This window comes from Arachis ipaensis, chromosome B02, assembly GCF_000816755.2.
Source record: "Arachis ipaensis cultivar K30076 chromosome B02, Araip1.1, whole genome shotgun sequence".
Taxonomy (NCBI): domain Eukaryota; kingdom Viridiplantae; phylum Streptophyta; class Magnoliopsida; order Fabales; family Fabaceae; genus Arachis; species Arachis ipaensis.
Genome location: NC_029786.2, coordinates 64043660 through 64063310, shown reverse-complemented (window position 1 = coordinate 64063310; position 19651 = coordinate 64043660).

Here is a 19651-nt window from a genome sequence, read left to right as displayed (position 1 = left end):
TCTGGACTAAGGCACTGCACTCCTTGGTTAGCACCACAGTCTCATCTCCCTTTGAAGTTTTCATGCATGCCATGGAAGGGGGATCCTTCTCCAATCCCTCTGCATGAGAGGAATTGGTCTTCAGCTTCCTGAGGATTGCCAGGAACCGAGCAATTTGCTCCTCCTTAGGTTCCTCTTGCTCATTTGAAGAGGAATATTCCTTCTGCTTATTTATGTGTGTAGGGGCGTGCATGATGATGTTCCTTACTTCTTCATGAGCCCTGATCTCCTTGAGTTCCTCAACAGCAGGCTCGTCTTTGGGTTCGGTTACAACCTCCATAGAGAGGGCCTTGCACTCTTCCCTTGGATTTACTTCCGTGTTGCTGGCAAGAGTGTTAGAAGGGATCTCTGGGATCCTCTTGCTCAGCTAACCAACCTGTATCTCCAAGTTCCTGATGGATGACCTAGTTTTTGCCATTAAACTGTGAGTGATCTTGGAGAGGTTAGAGACAATGGTGGCCAGGTCAGAGAGGCTCTGTGTGAAAGTCTTCTTCTATTGCTGAGAGAGTTGAAATAGTCTGTTGTTGAATCGGTTCTGGTTCATTCTACCCTGATTGTTACTGAAGCTTTATTGAGGCTTCTGTTGATCTTTCCACCCAAAATTGGGGTGGTTCCTCGATCTCTGATTGAAAGTATTCAAATAGGGATTGTTGTTGGAGTTTCTGGAGGAGTTTTCCATGTAGTTCACCTCTTCCATGGCGGTCTAGGCGTTATCACCAGCATCCAATTCATACGTTGTTTATGGATAATAAGCATCTGAGCTCTGTGTCCCACTCAAGTGTTGAGAGATCATGTTAATCTGCTGAGACATGAGTTTGTTCTGAGCCAAGATGGCGTCTAAGGTGTCCACCTCCAAGACACCTCTCTTATGAGCTGCCCCATTGTTCACAGGGTTCCTCTCAAAAGTGTACATGTATTGGTTATTGGCAACCATGTTAATAAGCTCCTACACCTCTTCAGGCGTCTTCTTAAAATGGAGGGATCCACTTGCAGAGTGGTCCAATGACATCTTGGACACCTCAGACAGACCATCATAGAAGATGTTTAGCATGGTCCAGTCTGAAATCATGTCGGGAGGGCATCTCCTGATCAGTTGCTTGTATCTTTCCCAAGCTTCATAGAGGGATTTACCCTCTCTCTGTCTGAAGGTTTGTACTTCCACCCTAAGTTTGCTCAGCTTCTGGGGTCAAAAAAATTTAGTCAAGAATCTATTTACCACCTTCTCTCAAGTGTCTAGGCTTTCTTTAGGCTAGGAATCCAGCCATAGCCCTGTTCTGTCTCTTANACCTCTGGATTTACTCCATTAGTCTTGACAGTGTCACATATCTGCAAGAAGTCAGATATAAATTTGTTTGGATCTTCCTGTGGAAGTCCATGAAACTGGAAATTTTGTTGTATTAGAGTGACCAATTGAGGCTTCAACTCAAAGTTGTTTGCACCAATGGCAGAAATAGAGATGTTGCGCCCATAGAAGTCAGAATTGGGTGAAGTATAAGATCCTAGGACCTTTCTTACGTCTCCCCCATTATCTGGGTTGCCATTGTTGTATCTTCAGCTTCTTGTTCTAGAGCTCCTATGAGATTCCTTATGGCTCTGCTAGCCTGAGCTTGTTGCAGAGGCCTTCTTAAAGTCCTTTCAGGTTCAGAATCTGAATCAAATAGATGTTCTTTATCCATATTCCTACTCATAAATAAGAAGAAAGAAATCAAGAAGAAAAGAAGAAAAGAGTCTCTATGTCAGAGTATAAAAGACTCCTAGTGAGAGAGTTAGAAAAAGAGAAAAAAAAAGAAAGATGTCTTTTAATTTAAAAAGAATTTCGAAAATAAAGAGAGAAAGAAGAAGATTTTCGAAAAAGAAGAGAGAGAAAAGAGTTAGAAATTTTTGAAAAATTATGAAAGAGAAAGAATAATTAAAAGACACCAAACTTTTTAAAATTAAAATAAGATAAAACAAATCATTGACTAACAAGATTTGAAAATAAAATAAAATAAAATAAAAGATTTGATTTTGAAAATTTTTAAAATTTTAAAAAGAAAGAGTCAATCAAAGATTTTAAAATTTAAATTTGGAAAGAAAAAAAAAAGTCAAATAAGATAAGATAAAATTTTAAAATTTTAAAATTTTAAAAAGAAAGAGTCAATCAAAGATTTTAAAATTTAAATTTGGAAAGCAAAAAAAAAGTCAAATAAGATAAGATAAAATTTTAAAATTTTAAAATAAAAGATTTGATTTAGAAAAATTTTGAAATTAAAAAGAGAAAGTCAAAGAAAGATTTTGAAATTCAAAATTTGAAAAAGTCAAGAGGGAGAGAGAGAACAAAATAAGATAAGATTTTTAAAAATTTAAAGATTTTAAATTTTAAATTTTAAAAGAAAGAAAAACTAACAAGATACTAAAATTTAAAATTTGAAATTAAAAAGAAAGATAAGATAACAAAATTTTGAAATTAAAGAAAAAGGTAAGATAAGATTTAAAGATAGAAAAGATAAACAACAAAAACAAGATTACTAATCAAGACACCAAACTTAAAATTTTTGAATTTAAATTGAAAAAAATTTCGAAAATATTTATTTAAATTTTTTTTTTCGAAAGTTAAAAAAGAAAAGACAAACACTATACAGACACTAAACTTAAAAATTGTAAGATCAAAGAACATAAATTTCAAAAAATTTAAAAAAAGAAAAACACTAAAAGACACCAAATTTAAAAGTTTTGAAATCAAACAAAAAAACATGAAGAAAATTTCGAACACCAAGAAAGAAAAACAAGAACAATTTCCAAAAATTCGAGAAAAGAAATGAAAATCAAAGGGACACCAAACTTAAGACTTGACACAAGACTCAAACAAAAGAAAAAGATTACTCAAGATGAAAATATTTTTGAAAAATTTTAAAAAGAAAATAAGAAACACAAAAAGAAAAACAGTACAAGCTACCTGATCTAAGCAGCAAGACAACTGTTAGCTTGTCAATCTCGAACAATCCCCGGCAACGGCGCCAAAAACTTGGTGCGCGAAAATGTAACTCGCACAACTGAACCGGTGATGAGCGGATAATTTATACGCTTTTTGGCATTGTTTTTAGTATGTTTTTAGTATGATTTAATTAGTTTCATTATATTTTTATTATTTTTAATTAAAATTCATATTTCTAGACTTTACTATGAGTTTGTATATTTTTCTGTGATTTCAGGTATTTTCTGGCTGAAATTGAGGGACCTGAGCAAAAATCAGATTCAGAGGTTGAAGAAGGACTGCAGATGCTGTTGGATTCTGACCTCTCTGCACTCAAAGTGGATTTTCTGGAGCTACAGAACTTCAAATAGCGCGATTCCAATTGCGTTGGAAAGTAGACATCCAGGGCTTTCCAACAATATATAATAGTCCATACTTTGAATAAGGTTGGACGACGTAAACTGGCATTGAACGCCAGTTCCATGCTGCATTCTGGAGTCAAACACCAGAAACAGGTTGCAAAGTAGAGTTCAACGCCAGAAATAGGCTACAAACTGGCGTTCAACTCCAAGAGAAGCCTCTACACGTGTAAAGCTCAATGCTCAACCCAAGCACACACCAAGTGGGCTCCGAAAGTGGATTTCTACATCATTTACTCAATCCTGTAAACCCTAGTAACTAGTTTAGTATAAACAGGACTTTTTACTATTGTATTAGACATCTTGGGACGTTTAGTTCTTAGATCATGGGAGCTGGCCATTCGGCCATGCCTGAACCTTTCACTTATATATTTTTCAACGGTAGAGTTTCTACACACCATAGATTAAGGTGTGGAGCTCTACTGTTCCTTAAAGATTAATGCAAAGTACTACTGTTTTTCTATTCAATTCAACTTATTCCACTTCTAAGATATTCATTCGTACTTCAATATGATGGATGTGATGATCGTGACAGTCATCATCATTCGCAACTTATGAACGCGTGCCTGACAACCACTTCCGTTCTACCTTAGATTGAATGGATATCTCTTGGATATCTAATACAGGGGACCGTGTCCGAGTTATTAGTGTCTTCGTGGTATAAGTTAAAACCTATGGATGGCCATTCCTGAGATCCGGAAAGTCTAAACCTTGTCTGTGGTATTCCGAGTAGGATCTGGGAAGGGATGGCTGTGATGAGCTTCAAACTCGCGAGTGCTGGGTGATGAGCGGATAATTTATACGCTTTTTGACATTGTTTTTAGTATGTTTTTAGTAGGATCTAGTTACTTTTAGTGATGTTTTCATTAGTTTTTATGTTAAATTCACATTTCTGGACTTTACTATGAGTTTGTGTATTTTTCTGTGATTTCAGGTATTTTCTGGCTGAAATTGAGGGACTTGAGCAAAAATCAGATTCAGAGGTTGAAGAAGGACTGCTGATGCTGTTGGATTCTGACCTCCCTGCACTCAAAGTGGATTTTCTGGAGCTACAGAACTCGAAATGGCGCGCTTCCAATTGCGTTGGAAAGTAGACATCCAAGGCTTCCAGCAATATATAATAGTCCATACTTTGGCCAAGAATAGACGACGTAAACTGGCGTTCAACGCCAGCTTTCTACACAAATCTGGCGTCCAGCGCCAGAAAAGGAGCCAAAACCAGAGTTGAACGCCCAAACTGGCACAAAAGCTGGCGTTCAACTCCAAGGAGGACCTCTACACGTGTAACAATCAAAGCCCAGCCCAAGCACACACCAAGTGGGCCCCGGAAGTGGATTTTTGCATCAATTACTTACTCATGTAAAACCTAGTAGCTAGCTTATTATAAATAGGACCTTTTACTATTGTATTTGGCATCCTGGATTGTATTTTGATCCTGTGATCATGTTTTGGGGGCTGGCCATCTCGGCCATGCCTGGACCTTTCACTTATGTATTTTCAACGGTAGAGTTTCTACACTCCATAGTCTTGTTGCTCAGATTAGGTAATTTTCTTTTTGTTTTCTTTTCAAAAATTTTTCAAAAATATTTCTAAAATTTTCTCATCTGTTTTCAAAAAAAAATAAAAATGTTTTCAAAAATATATTTTTATTCAAAATTTTGAAGAATGAATTCTAGTGTTTCATGAAGCATGTAAAGCCTGGCTGGCTGTAAAGCCATGTCTAAATTTATTTGGACTGAGGCTTGCAATTTGTTATCAAGAGCAATATACTCTGGTGTTTAATGCTGAAGCTTGGCTGGCCATTGGCCATGTCTAGTGTTTTGGACTGGAGCTTTCTTTGAAAGCTTGGCTGGCTAGTGAGCCATGTCTAATTCCTGGACTGAAGCTTTAGACTAAAAATGCAAGATTCCTGGAATTCATATTAAAAATTTTGGAATCCTTATTTTTCTTTTTTTTATTAATTTTTCAAAAAATCCAAAAAAAATTAGAAAATCATAAAAAAATCAAAAATATTTTTCTGTTTCTTGTTTGAGTCTTGAGTCACATTATAAGTTTGGTGTCACTTGCATATGCATCTTACATTTTTCGAAAATATCATGTATTCATAGTGTTCTTCATGATCTTCAAGTTGTTCTTGGTAAGTCTTCTTGTTTGATCTTGATGATTTTTTGTTTTGTGTCTTTTCTTGTTTTTCATATGCATTCTTGAATTCTTAGTGTCTAAGCATTAAAGAATTCTAAGTTTGGTGTCTTGCATGTTTTCTTTGCATTAAAAATTTTTTAAAATGTGTTCTTGATGTTCATCATGATCTTCATAGTGTTCTTGGTGTTCATCTTGACATTCATAGCATCCTTGCATGCATTCATTGTTTTGATCTAAAAATTTCATGCATTGCATAATTTTCACGTTTTCATAAAAATTCAAAAAAATAAAAAAAAAATATCTTTCCCTTTTTCTCTCATCAAATTCGAAAATTTGAGTTGACTTTTTCAAAAATGTTTAAAATCAAGTTGTTTCTTATAAGTCAAATCAAATTTTCAATTTGAAAATCTTATCTTTTTCAAAATCTTTTTCAAAAATCAAATCTTTTTCTAAATTCTTAGTTATTTTCGAAAATTCCAAAAATATTTTTCAAAAATCTTTTTCTTATTTTTATACCAAATTTTCGAAAATAACATAATCAATTAATGTTTTGATTCAAAAATTTGAAGTTTGTTACTTGCTTGTTAAGAAAGATTCAAACTTTAAGTTCTAGAATCATATCTTGTGATTTCTTGTGAATCAAGTCATTAATTGAGATTTTAAAAATCAAATCTTTTTCAATTAAAAATGTGTTCTTGATGTTCATCATGATCTTCATAGTGTTCTTGGTGTTCATCTTGACATTCATAGTGTTCTTGGTGTTCATCTTGACATTCATAGCATCCTTGCATGCATTCATTGTTTTGATCTAAAAAATTTCATGCATTGCATAATTTTCACGTTTTCATAAAAATTCAAAAAAATTAAAAAAAAAATATCTTTCCCTTTTTCTCTCATCAAATTCGAAAATTTGAGTTGACTTTTTCAAAAATTTTTAAAATCAAGTTGTTTCTTATGAGTCAAATCAAATTTTCAATTTGAAAATCTTATCTTTTTCAAAATCTTTTTCAAAAATCAAATCTTTTTCTAAATTCTTAGTTATTTTCAAAAATTCCAAAAATATTCTTCAAAAATCTTTTTCTTATTTTTATACCAAATTTTCGAAAATAACATAATCAATTAATGTTTTGATTCAAAAATTTGAAGTTTGTTACTTGCTTGTTAAGAAAGATTCAAACTTTAAGTTCTAGAATCATATCTTGTGATTTCTTGTGAATCAAGTCATTAATTGAGATTTTAAAAATAAAATCTTTTTCAAAATTAGTTTCTAAAATATCTTCTTATCTTATCTTTTTCAAAAATATCTTTTCAAAATATCTTTTCTAACTTCCTAACTTCTTATCTTTTCAAAATTGGTTTTCAAAATTTGTTTCAACTAACTAGCTAACTTTTTGTTTGTTTCTTAACTTTTTCAAAACTACCTAACTAACTCTCTCTCTCTAATTTTCGAAAATATCTTCCCTCTTTTTCAAAAATTTCCTTTTAATTAACTAATTATTCTTATTTTTTTATTTTTGATTTTAAAAATTTTCGAAAATTACTAACATTTTTCAAAAACCATTTTCGAAAATCACTAACTCTTTTTCAAAAAAAAAAATATATATATATTTTCGAAAATTCTCCCTCTCCCATCTCATTCTATTTATTCATTCATATCCTAACATCTCATCTCACATCTCTGCCATCCTCACAGTTGTGTTTCTTCCATTATATTACATTCTTTGTCTCCACCTCTTCTTCTACTCACACAGGGATCCTTATACTGTGGTATAAAGGATCTCTATTATTATTATTATTTTTCTGTGCCTTCTTCTTTGTCATATGAGTAGGAGCAAGGATAAGAACATTCTTGTGGAAGCAGATCCGGAACCTGAAAGGACTCTGAAGAAAAAATTAAGAGAGGCTAAAATACAACAATCCAGAGATAACCTTTCAGAAATTTTCGAACAGGAAGAGGAGATGGCAGCCGAAAATAATAATAATGTAAGGAAGATGCTTGGTGACTTTACTGCACCTAATTCCAATTTACATGGAAGAAGCGTCTCCATTCCTGCCATTGGAGCAAACAACTTTGAGCTGAAACCTCAATTAGTTTCTCTGATGCATCACAGTCAAACTCTAAGTTTGGTGTTGGGAGGTCACAACCAAACTCTAAGTTTGGTGTTGAACTCCCATATCCAAACTCTAAGTTTGGTATTGGAGAGTTTCAACAAAGCTCTGCCCATCTGTGAGGCTCCATGAGAGCCCACTGTCAAGCTATTGACATTAAAGAAGCGCTTGTTGGGAGGCAACCTAATGTTTATTTATCTAACTCTATTATTTTTGTTTTTCATGTTTTCTTAGATTCATGATCATGTGGAGTCACAAAATAAATATAAAAATTGAAAACGGAGTCAAAAATAGCAGAAGAAAAATCACACCCTGGAGGAGCATCTGTCTGGCGTTCAGCGCCAGAACAGAGCATGGTGCTGGCGCTGAACGCCCAAAATGGGCAGCTTCTGAGCGCTGAACGCCAGAACAGGCATGGTTCTGGCATTCAACGCCAGAAATGGCACACAAATGGGCGTTGAACGCCCAAAATGGCCACCAACCTGGCGCTGAATGCCCAGAGTTGGGTACAAAGGCATTTTTACATGCCTAATGGGTGCAGGGATGTAAATTCTTGAACACCTCAGGATCTGTGGACCCCACAGGATCTACTCAGGATCTGTGGACTCCACAGGATCCACTCAGGATCTGTGGACCCCACAGGATCCCCACCTACCTCCACTCACTTCTTCTCACCCCTCTCTTTCACACAACCCCATAAACACTCTTCCCTAAAAACCCCTCACCAATCACCTCAATCTCTCTTCCCCACTAAACCTCTGCCTGACTGAGATTTACAAGGTGACCATAGCTTGCTTCATACCAACAATCTCCGTGGGATTCGACCCTTACTCACGTAAGGTATTACTTGGACGACCCAGTGCACTTGCTGGTTAGTTGTATCGAAGTTGTGACATATTATGAATGTGTAATCACGATTACGCGTACCAAGTTGCTCACGTGCCAGGAATAGTTTGAGCCTGGACATCACAATTTCGTGCACCACTGGGCGTAGTGACAGACGCAAAAGGATCAATGGATTCTATTCCAGTATGATTGAGAACCGACAGATGATTAGCCGTGCCGTGACAGAGCATTTGGACTTTTTTCACTGAGAGGATGGGATGTAGCCATTGACAACGGTGATGCCCTACATAGAGCTTGCTGACGTTAGGATTTTTGCCAGTAAAGAATGTCATAAAAATAGTCGCGTTGTAGATATAGTCTCTAAACCGACAAAAATCCCTTCGTACAAACATTTTGGGTGTCACAAGTAACAAACCCCTTAAAAATTGTTAACCGAGTATTCAAACCTCGGGTCGTCTTCTCAAGGAACTGCGAGGAAGTATGTTCTTATTATTGGTTATAAAGGTTGTAATCGGGGTTTAGAAGGTGAGAGGCAAGTAATTTAAATGATGAGTGAATTAAATGGCAATTAAAAATAAATAATAACGGTGAAACAACTTTTGGCAAGATAAGGGAAATTAGAAGTCCAACTTAGTTATCTCTCTCAACAATAATGAAAGTTGTATCTTAATTCCACTTGGTCAACCTTTACCAGGGCAAAGGAAAGTTAAGGGACTAATTAAATTGACCTTTGAATCCTAATTATTTCCTAAGAAAAGGTTGGGATTATTTAAGTTCAGCTCAATTAGCAAGATAACAATTATCAGTTATGTTGAGTTTAATAACTGTTGAGTTACTGAATTCTTAACCAGGACCAAAAGGGGAAAAAGTAAAATTGCTAGAATAATAAAAATGTCCTTAGATGGGAAGCAATGATAACTTAAATCAAAGAGAACAATCATGAACTAAAAATACCTCAATTATCATAAATTCAAATAGCAGTCTGTAACATGGAAGAATTCTTAAATCAAATTATAATAATCAATTCAAATGTTGGAATAAATAAATGTAGAACTAAAATAAAAGAACATTAAAACCTGGATCCAGAGTTACTCCCAAAACAAGAAGAAGTCCTAAATCCTAAGAGAGAGAGAGAATCTCTCTCTAAACTAAATCTAAATCATGAAAACTAGAAATTGGCGAGCTCCCTTTGAATGGGTGCATTCCCACACTTTATAACCTCTGGTCTATGCTGTCTGTACTTGGATCTGGGCCAAAAAGGGCTTCAAAATTCGCTGGGGGCGTATTCTATAAATTCTGATACGTGGCCTCTGTCACGCGTCCGCGTGGGTCACGCGGTCGCGTCATTTGGAGCTTTTCCTTGCCACGCGGTCGCGTCAGTCATGCGACCGCGTCATATGCGTTCTGCTTAAGGTGCGCGGTCGCGTCAGTCATGCGGCCACGTCGCTGCTGATTCGGGCTTGGCACGCGATCGCGTCATCCATGCGATCGCGTGGATACCAGTTTCCTTAAAGCTCCGTTTTGCTTTCTCCTTTCATTTTAGTATGTTTCCTTTTTCACCCTTTAAGTCATTCTGCCTTAGAAAATCTGAAACTACTCAACACACTGATCACGGCATCGAATGTAAATAAAGGTAATTAAAATAATTAATTTTTAAAACTTAGGAAACATGTTTTTCACAATATGACATAATAAGGAAGGAAAAGTAAAATCATGCAATTAACGTGAATAAGTAGGTGAAGAGTTGAATAAATCACTCTAATTAAGCACAAAAGAACTCATGAAATATGGATTTATCACTTGCCATGGAAAGGAGTAGGATTGATTGGATGAAGACAGCAGGAAAGCAGAGATTAGAGGAACGAAAGCATCTCTATACGCTTATCTGAAATTCTCACCAATGAATTACATAAGTACCACTATCCTATTTTATATTTTATTTAATTTTTATCCACTATAATTTCTTAATACAATTTAGTCCGCTTGACTGAGATTTACAAGGTGACCATAGCTTGCTTCAAGCCGACAATCTCCATGGGATCGACCCTTACTCACGTAAGGTTTATTACTTGGACGACCCAGTGCACTTGCTGGTTAGTTGTACGAAGTTGTGAAACAGATATAAGATCATAAACGTGCGTATTGAGTTTTTAGTGCCGTTACCAAGGAATGGAATGATCACGATTTCGCACACCAAGTTTTTGGCGCCGTTGCCGGGGATCGTTCGAGTTTGGACAACTGACGGTTCATCTTGTTGCTCAGATTAGGTAACTTTATTTTAATTTTAACCATTTTGTTTTTATTATTCCTATTTTCGAAAAAATAAAAAAAAATTATTTTCAAAAATATGTTTTTCTTCAGAATTTTTAAGAATGAATTCTAGTGTTTCATGATGATTTGTTGAATCCTGGCTGGCTGTAAAGCCATGTCTAAATTCTTTTGGACTGAGGCTTCAACTAATCACTTCAATGCATGTAATGTCCAGCTAAAGCTTGGCTGGCCATTGGCCATGTCTAGTGTTTTGGACCGGAGCTTTCACTGAAAGCTTGGCTGGCTAGTGAGCCATGTCTAATTCCTGGACTGAAGCTTTAGACTAATATTGCAAGATTCCTGGAATTCCTATTAAAAATTTTGAAATCCTTATTTTTCTTTTTCAAAATAATTTTCGAAAAACACAAAAATTTTATAAAATCATTAAAAATAATTTTGTATTTCTTGTTTGAGTCTAGTGTCAATTTTTAAGTTTAGTGTCAATTGCATCTTTTTAATTTTTCTTGAAAATTTTCGAAAAATTCATGTATGGTATTCTTCATGATCTTCAAGTTGTTCTTGATAAATCTTCTTGTTTGATCTTTAAAATTTATTGTTTTGTGTATTTTCTTGTTTTTCATATAAATTCTTGAATTCTTAGTGTCTTAATATAAAAAAAAATTTCTAAGTTTGGTGTCTTGCATGTTTTTCTTTTCTTAAAAATTTTTCAAAAATAAGTTCTTGGTGTTCATCTTGACATTCAAAGTGTTCTTGGTGTTCATCTTGACATTCATAGTGTTCTTGCATGCATCATGTGTTTTGATCCAAAATTTTCATGCATTGAGTCTTTTTGATGTTCTTCTCTTTCATCATTAAAAATTCAAAAATCAAAAAAATATATTTCCCTTTTTCACTCATAAATTTTCGAAAATTTGAGTTGACTTTTTCAAAACTTTTTAAAATTTAGTTGTTTCTTATGAGTCAAATCAAATTTTTAATTTAGAAAATCTTATCTTTTCAAAATCTTTTTCAAAAATCAAATCTTTTTCATTTTTCTTATTTATTTTCAAAAATTTTAAAAATATTTTTCAAAAATCTTTTTCTAAATTTTATCTCATAATTTTCGAAAATATTATCAACAATTAATGTTTTGATTCAAAAATTTCAAGCTGTCTTATGCTAAAAAGGATAAACTATACTAATTAATCCACTAATAAATCAGAATTGCAAACTAAACTAAATAACTAAAATAAACTAAATGGCTAAAGTATGAACTAAAGATGCAAAATGCAGAAAATAGAGTAAAATACACAAGTAGCAATGTATAAGTACTCAGAAAATAACAATAAAAGAAAAAGAGAAAAATACAGAAAAATATCCAAAATAAAAGAAAAAGTATGTAGTAGTTCACCAAAATAAACGCCAGAGATGGCAACCTCCCCACACTTAAAAAGAAGCATCGTCCCCGATGCTTAATCAAGCCGGGTGTGAAGGAGTGTCATCACTGGGAGGGATGGTAGCTAGGGTCTCTGTGGCGGTGGTGGGCTAAGAGTCTGGCTGCTGTAGAGGAGGGACTGACTGGAGCGGGATCTCCGGATCTGCAGCCTCAAGCTGATGTGGGGCCTCCTGCTGTGGTGTGGCGTGCTCTCTGCCTGCCTGCTGATGAGTCTCCGCCTGGGAATGAGACTCCTCCTCGTGCTCGTCCTCCTCCTCCTCTGATGGCTCTGATGGTGTGTCGGGCTCGGAGGGGATGTCGGCATCCTGTCTAATCATCAGCTTCAGATGGGAATAGCGTCGCCTGCTGCGGTGCTCCAATCTCTCATACCGGCGCCTGTTACGGCGCTCCATCTGATCAAGCTGGCGGAATAGACGGTGCACGAGGCAATAAACCGGCTCAGAGGCGGGTGGAGGTGCAGTGGTGGCAGCAGGGGCAGCTGTGGCAGCTGTGGATGAAGAGGGTCCAGCAAACGGAGGGGCTGTCTCATCAGTAGCAGTGACAGGTGGTGGTCTGTAGCCCAAAGCAAGGAAGTTCCTGCTGTGTGGAATGATCTTCCTGCAATCCGCCACTGGTGGTCTCTCATCGGCATCCTCCCATGGCACATCAGCTCGACGGCCTAGCTGTGTAATCAGATACGGAAAAGGGAGAGTGCCGCGGACGTGGACCCTGGCCATATAGTGCCGAATGAAACGTGGCAGATAAAGGTCCTTACCCTCCAGCACACACCAAGGGAGAGTGATCATGGTAGCTGGGATCTCCGTCTCGTGAGTACTCGGCATCACAAAATTACTCAAGATCTGATGCCATAGCTGAGCCTCATCATTCAAGTACACTCTCTTGATCCCTCTAGGCATAGTGGTGTTCTGACCCATCTCCCAAGGAACAGCAGGGTCAAGAGCTATCCGTGCCTTCACGGCGTCCCAATCAAACTGCATCTGGCCCATGTCCTCCTCAGCCTGTGCAAAACTATCTGGCTGATCAGACTTGGCTGGGAGCTGGAGAATGGTCTCTATAGCCTCCTCAGTGACCAGAATTTGCTTTCCCCTCAGGTTCACTGCATCTAGGGTAGTAAGGTAGTAGTTGCAATAGAATTCCCGGACCTAAGATGCATTGACCTCTGTCAGTGGTCTCTCCAAAAAGAACCAGCCCCGTTGCTTGATTTGCTCAGTAGTGTATTGCTGGAGGGCTTCTGGAATCTTCAAGGTACGTTCCAGGTATAGATTTCTGGAGTTTTCAAAAGTCGGGTACTTCAGCTCACAGTATCGGTTTGCAAATTTTATAGGATCAGTCGAAGGGAGCAGCTGGTCAGCTTTTTCCTGCTGTGTAAAGTTCTTCTCCCGCCATGAAGAATCGTGCATTAGAGCAATGATGGACTGGGAGGAATCTCCTCTCTTGCGCTTGCCAGTAGCCTTGCCTTTGCCTTTCCTCTGTGAGGCAGACATCCTGAAAAATAGAAAACCAGGAATGGATAAAAAAAAATAGGAAAGCAAATGGGCAATTAAACAAAGGAAACTCAAAGCGGTAAGGGAGAAATAGAATAAGGAAAATGAGCAATTGAAATGTGATTGAATTAATGTTAAATGAAAAAAAAAAATCAATATGCCATAGTGAGAAAGTTAGAGGAAGTAAAAGTAATCAGAAAAGAGATCAAGAGGGTTAGTATGGTAAAAAGAAATTAGTAAATTAAAATTAGTGAGTTATGAAAGTAAGTGGCATAGAAAAAATTCCATATAACAAGGATTCACAGGTAAGAATAGAAGTACTCATAATCGAATAAAGAAAACAGGGTGATGCTGATTCGAATAGAAATAAAGAAATCAGAAATTGGAATCAGTGAATCACAAATGCAGGTTATGAACCAGGAAATCAAAAAGGAAAAGAAAGTCTGCCATAGCATTCATGTAATGGTTTGGGTAAAGCAGAGTAAAACAGATTTCAGAAATGCCAAACCAAAACATGAATGAAAACAATTTTTAAAAAAAAAATTTGGGCAGCATTCCGGCTAAAATTGGATTGTCCCGGAAAATAAACAGCAATCATATCAGTTCATATGAATTGAAAAAATCAAGCTGCATGTACATAGATATAAATTAATCATAAAAACTCAATGTAAACAACAGCAACATACAAGAAAGCAGCATATGAAACATGATTATAGAAGCAACACATTTACACATAGGATAAAACAGAAGTAAGAACAGTGCAAGTAAACAGACCTAGATCCACTAACCACAGCCTAAGCTACCTAACAACCTAAAAAATCCAGGAAGGAGGGGTGATGCGATCGCGTAGGTCGCGCGATCGCGTAGCTGGAATTTGTGCTAAACGCACGACTCCAGCGCCGTTTCAGCACAGCTCTCTGTCTCCTTTTGGGGTGATATGCAATCCATGCGACGCGATCGCGTCGCTCACGCGGTCGCGTGGGATTGATATTGGGTAAGTGACGCGATCGCATGGGGCATGCTATCGCGTGGGCTAATTTGTGCGAAACACACAAGAGTCGCACGATTTCAGCCCAACTTTCTGTTCGTTGGATACTTACGCCGATATATATATCACGCAGCCGCGTGGGTGACCCGGTCACATGGGTGGTGTTTTTCGCGATATGACGCGATCGTATGAGGTATGCGGTCGCGTCGTGCAACCTCTTTTTTTTTTTACTGAAAAATGCAGGATGCAGTGATTAACATGAATGCTATGCATGATTCCAGGTTAATGTTAAAATAAAATAAAAAAAGGTAAATTGAAAACAATAAACAAGAAATAGATTGAGAAAGAAGCGACCATACCATGGTGGGTTGTCTCCCACCTAGCACTTTTAGTTAAAGTCCTTAAGTTGGACATTGGAGGAGTATCCTGTTATGGTGGCTTATGTTTAAATTCGTCCAAAAATTTCCACCAGTGCTTGGAATGCCAATAGCCTCCGGGGTCCCAAACTAGGCATGTAAAGCTTCTGAGCAGCTTCAAACAGATATTCAGCCTCCCGAGATGACGAATGTCAGAATATAATCCATGATCCCAAGCTGTGTTTTTAGATCCGCCTCCGTTTTGATTTGTAAGTTTCCATTCGGGCGGGTTAAAAAGTAGAATCTCACCGTGGTGACCAAACGTTCTCTGTGATCCATGCAATTGAGCATGATACCAATCCGTGTACTTCGAGGTGAAGCGTGGAACCTTATTGAACCTGGTGCACCAGCTCTGAGTACGAGCCAATTCCCTCTTACTCTTAAAGTTGCAGAGAGCTCTAAGTTGGCCATCTGTTTCAAGCAAACCATATTCAAGTGAATAAGTAAAATTATAAGTTAAGGATTGTACCCACTTGAAGCTTGTATTAGGTGGTAATGGCCTTGGGATAGGTGTTTTTGGTGGTTTTGCAAGTTCCGTTTCCTTGTGCTCTTCTGTGAATTCTTCCACTTCCTTGCAAAGATCTTCAATTGTATCTGTATCCTTGTCAAAGTCTTCTATGTCTTCCTCATCACTCGAGTCATAAATTGGAGGTTAAGAGAAATCTACGTCCGCATCATCTTCATATTCACTTGGGAAAAATCCTTCGATCTCAGAGAATTCACTTGCGGACGCAAGTTCATCACTAGGAGAACTAGACTTGTGACTATCATCATCAAGGAAATTTGCTTCTTGGATTATTCCGTCTGATTCTTCGTAAATGACTTGCCTTGGAGATTGTACGGTATCCTCCTTAGCATCAATTGTAGCATCTTGGACAGAGTTTTCCTCAATTCTGGATTCCCAAGGAAGTTCAGCATCTCCTAGATCTTCAACCAACTCTTCTTCTTGAACAATGACAGCTTCTTCCACTTGTTCTAGTACGAATTCATTCTCTGTCTTGTCCATTGGAGTCTCTAGTATTTCTTTCATGCTACGCTCTTCATCGGGCTGTCCACATGGAGCTGTGGTTGATCCTTGTATATTTGAGCGCCTAGTGGCCCATTGAATTAGTGCTTGCTCCAGTTGTTGAATGGTTGTTTGAAATTTAATTACTGTTTCTTTTAGGCAATCCTCTGCTTCGCGGTTTGCCAGACTTGGACATGATACAAAGGAAAGTGGTGATGATTGGGAATGATTGGATTGGTATTGGGGTAAGGAAGGATCATATGATGGCGAATAGTGAAGAGAAGCTTGTGAGTGTGGTGGTTCGAGGTTATGTTGAAAGGATGGTTCATATGCACGGGGTGGGGCTTGTTGGTAGTTACAAGGTTGTCCACCTATTTACAATAACCAATAATAAGGCACACGTTAGCAGTTCCCCGGCAACGGCGCCATTTTGACGTTAGGATTTTTGCCAGTAAAGAATGTCATAAAAACAGTCGCATTGTAGATATAGTCTTTAAACCGACAAAAATCCTTTCGTACAAACGTTTTGGGTGTCACAAGTAACAAACCCCTTAAAAATTGTTAACCGAATATTCAAACCTCGGGTCGTCTTTTCAAGGAACTGCGAGGAAGTATGTTCTTATTATTGGTTATAAAGGTTGTAATCGGGGTTTAGAAGGTGAGAGACAAGTAATTTAAATGACGAGTGAATTAAATGGCAATTAAAAATAAATAATAACGGTGAAACAACTTTTGGCAAGATAAGGGAAATTAGAAGTCCAACTTAGTTATCTCTCTCAACAATAATGAAAGTTGTATCTTAATTCCACTTGGTCAACCTTTACCAGGGCAAAGGAAAGTTAAGGGACTAATTAAATTGACCTTTGAATCCTAATTATTTCCTAAGAAAAGGTTGGGATTATTTAAGTTCAGCTCAATTAGAAAGATAACGATTATCAGTTATGTTGAGTTTAATAACTGTTGAGTTACTGAATTCTTAACCAGGACCAAAAGGGGAAAAAGTAAAATTGCTAGAATAATAAAAATGTCTTTAGATGGGAAGCAATGATAACTTAAATCAAAGTGAACAATCATGAACTGAAAATACCTCAATTATCATAAATTCAAATAGCAGTCTGTAACATGGAAGAATTCTTAAATCAAATTATAATAATCAATTCAAATATTGGAATAAATAAATGTAGAACTAAAATAAAAGAACATTAAAACCTGGATCCAGAGTTACTCCCAAAACAAGAAGTCCTAAATCCTAAGAGAGAGAGAGAATCTCTCTCTAAACTAAATCTAAATCATGAAAACTAGAAATTGGCGAGCTCCCTTTGAATGGGTGCATTCCCATACTTTATAACCTCTGGTCTATGCTGTCTGTACTTGGATCTGGGCCAAAAAGGGCTTCAGAATTCGCTGGGGGCGTATTCTGTAAATTCTGATATGTGGCCTCTGTCACGCGTCCGCGTGGGTCACGCGGTCGCGTCATTTGGAGCTTTTCCTTGCCACGCGGTCACGTCAGTCATGCGACCGCGTCATATGCGTTCTGCTTAAGGCGCGCGGCCGCGTCAGTCATGCGGCCACGTCGCTGCTGACTCAGGCTTGGCACGCGATCGCGTCATCCATGCGATCGCGTGGATACCAGTTTCCTTAAAGCTCCGTTTTGCTTTCTCCTTTCATTTTAGTATGTTTCCTTTTTCACCCTTTAAGTCATTCTGCCTTAGAAAATCTGAAACTACTCAACACACTGATCACGGCATCGAATGGAAATAAAGGTAATTAAAATAATTAGTTTTTAAAACTTAGGAAACATGTTTTTCATAATATGACATAATAAGGAAGGGAAAGTAAAATCATGCAATTAATGTGAATAAGTAGGTGAAGAGTTGAATAAATCACTCTAATTAAGCACAAAAGAACTCATGAAATATGGGTTTATCACTTGCCATGGAAAGGAGTAGGATTGATTGGATGAAGACAGCAGGAAAGCAGAGATCAGAGGAACGAAAGCATCTCTATACGCTTATCTGAAATTCTCACCAATGAATTACATAAGTACCACTATCCTATTTTATATTTTATTTAATTTTCATCCACTATAGTTTCTTAATACAATTTAATCCGCTTGACTGAGATTTACAAGGTGACCATAGCTTGCTTCAAGCCGACAATCTCCGTGGGATCGACCCTTACTCACGTAAGGTTTATTACTTGGACGACCCAATGCACTTGCTGGTTAGTTGTACAAAGTTGTGAAACAGATATAAGATCAAGAACGTGCGTATTGAGTTTTTAGCGCCGTTACCAAGGAATGGAATGATCACGATTTCGCACACCAAGTTTTTGGCGTCGTTGCCGGGGATCGTTCGAGTTTGGACAACTGACGGTTCATCTTGTTGCTCAGATTAGGTAACTTTATTTTAATTTTAACCTTTTTGTTTTTATTATTCCTATTTTCGAAAAAATAAAAAAAAATTATTTTCAAAAATATATTTTTCTTCAGAATTTTTAAGAATGAATTCTAGTGTTTCATGATGATTTGTTAAATCCTGGCTGGCTATAAAGCCATGTCTAAATTCTTTTGGACTAAGGCTTCAACTAATCACTTCAATGCATGTAATGTCCAGCTAAAGCTTGGCTGGCCATTGGCCATGTCTAGTGTTTTGGACCGGAGCTTTCACTGAAAGCTTGGCTAGCTAGTGAGCCATGTCTAATTCCTGGACTGAAGCTTTAGACTAATATTGCAAGATTCCTGGAATTCCTATTAAAAATTTTGAAATCCTTATTTTTCTTTTTCAAAATAATTTTCGAAAAACACAAAAATTTTATAAAATCATTAAAAATAATTTTGTATTTCTTGTTTGAGTCTAGTGTCAATTTTTAAGTTTCGTGTCAATTGCATCTTTTTAATTTTTCTTGAAAATTTTCGAAAAATTCATGTCTGGTATTCTTCATGATCTTCAAGTTGTTCTTGATAAGTCTTCTTGTTTGATCTTTAAAATTTATTGTTTTGTGTATTTTCTTGTTTTTCATATGCATTCTTGAATTCTTAGTGTCTTAATATAAAAAAAAAAATTTCTAAGTTTGGTGTCTTGCATGTTTTTCTTTTCTTAAAAATTTTTCAAAAATAAGTTCTTGGTGTTCATCTTGACATTCAAAGTATTCTTGGTGTTCATCTTGACATTCATAGTGTTCTTGCATGCATCATGTGTTTTGATCCAAAATTTTCATGCATTGAGTCTTTTTGATAATGTTCTTCTCTTTCATCATTAAAAATTCAAAAATCAAAAAAATATCTTTCCCTTTTTCACTCATAAATTTTCGAAAATTTGAGTTGACTTTTTCAAAACTTTTTAAAATTTAGTTGTTTCTTATGAGTCAAATCAAATTTTCAATTTAGAAAATCTTATCTTTTCAAAATCTTTTTCAAAAATCAAATCTTTTTCATTTTTCTTATTTATTTTCGAAAATTCCCTCTCTCCTTTTTCAAAATTCCTTTTTAATTAACTAATTGTTTTAATTTTAATTTTATTTCCCCTTTAATTTTCGAAAATC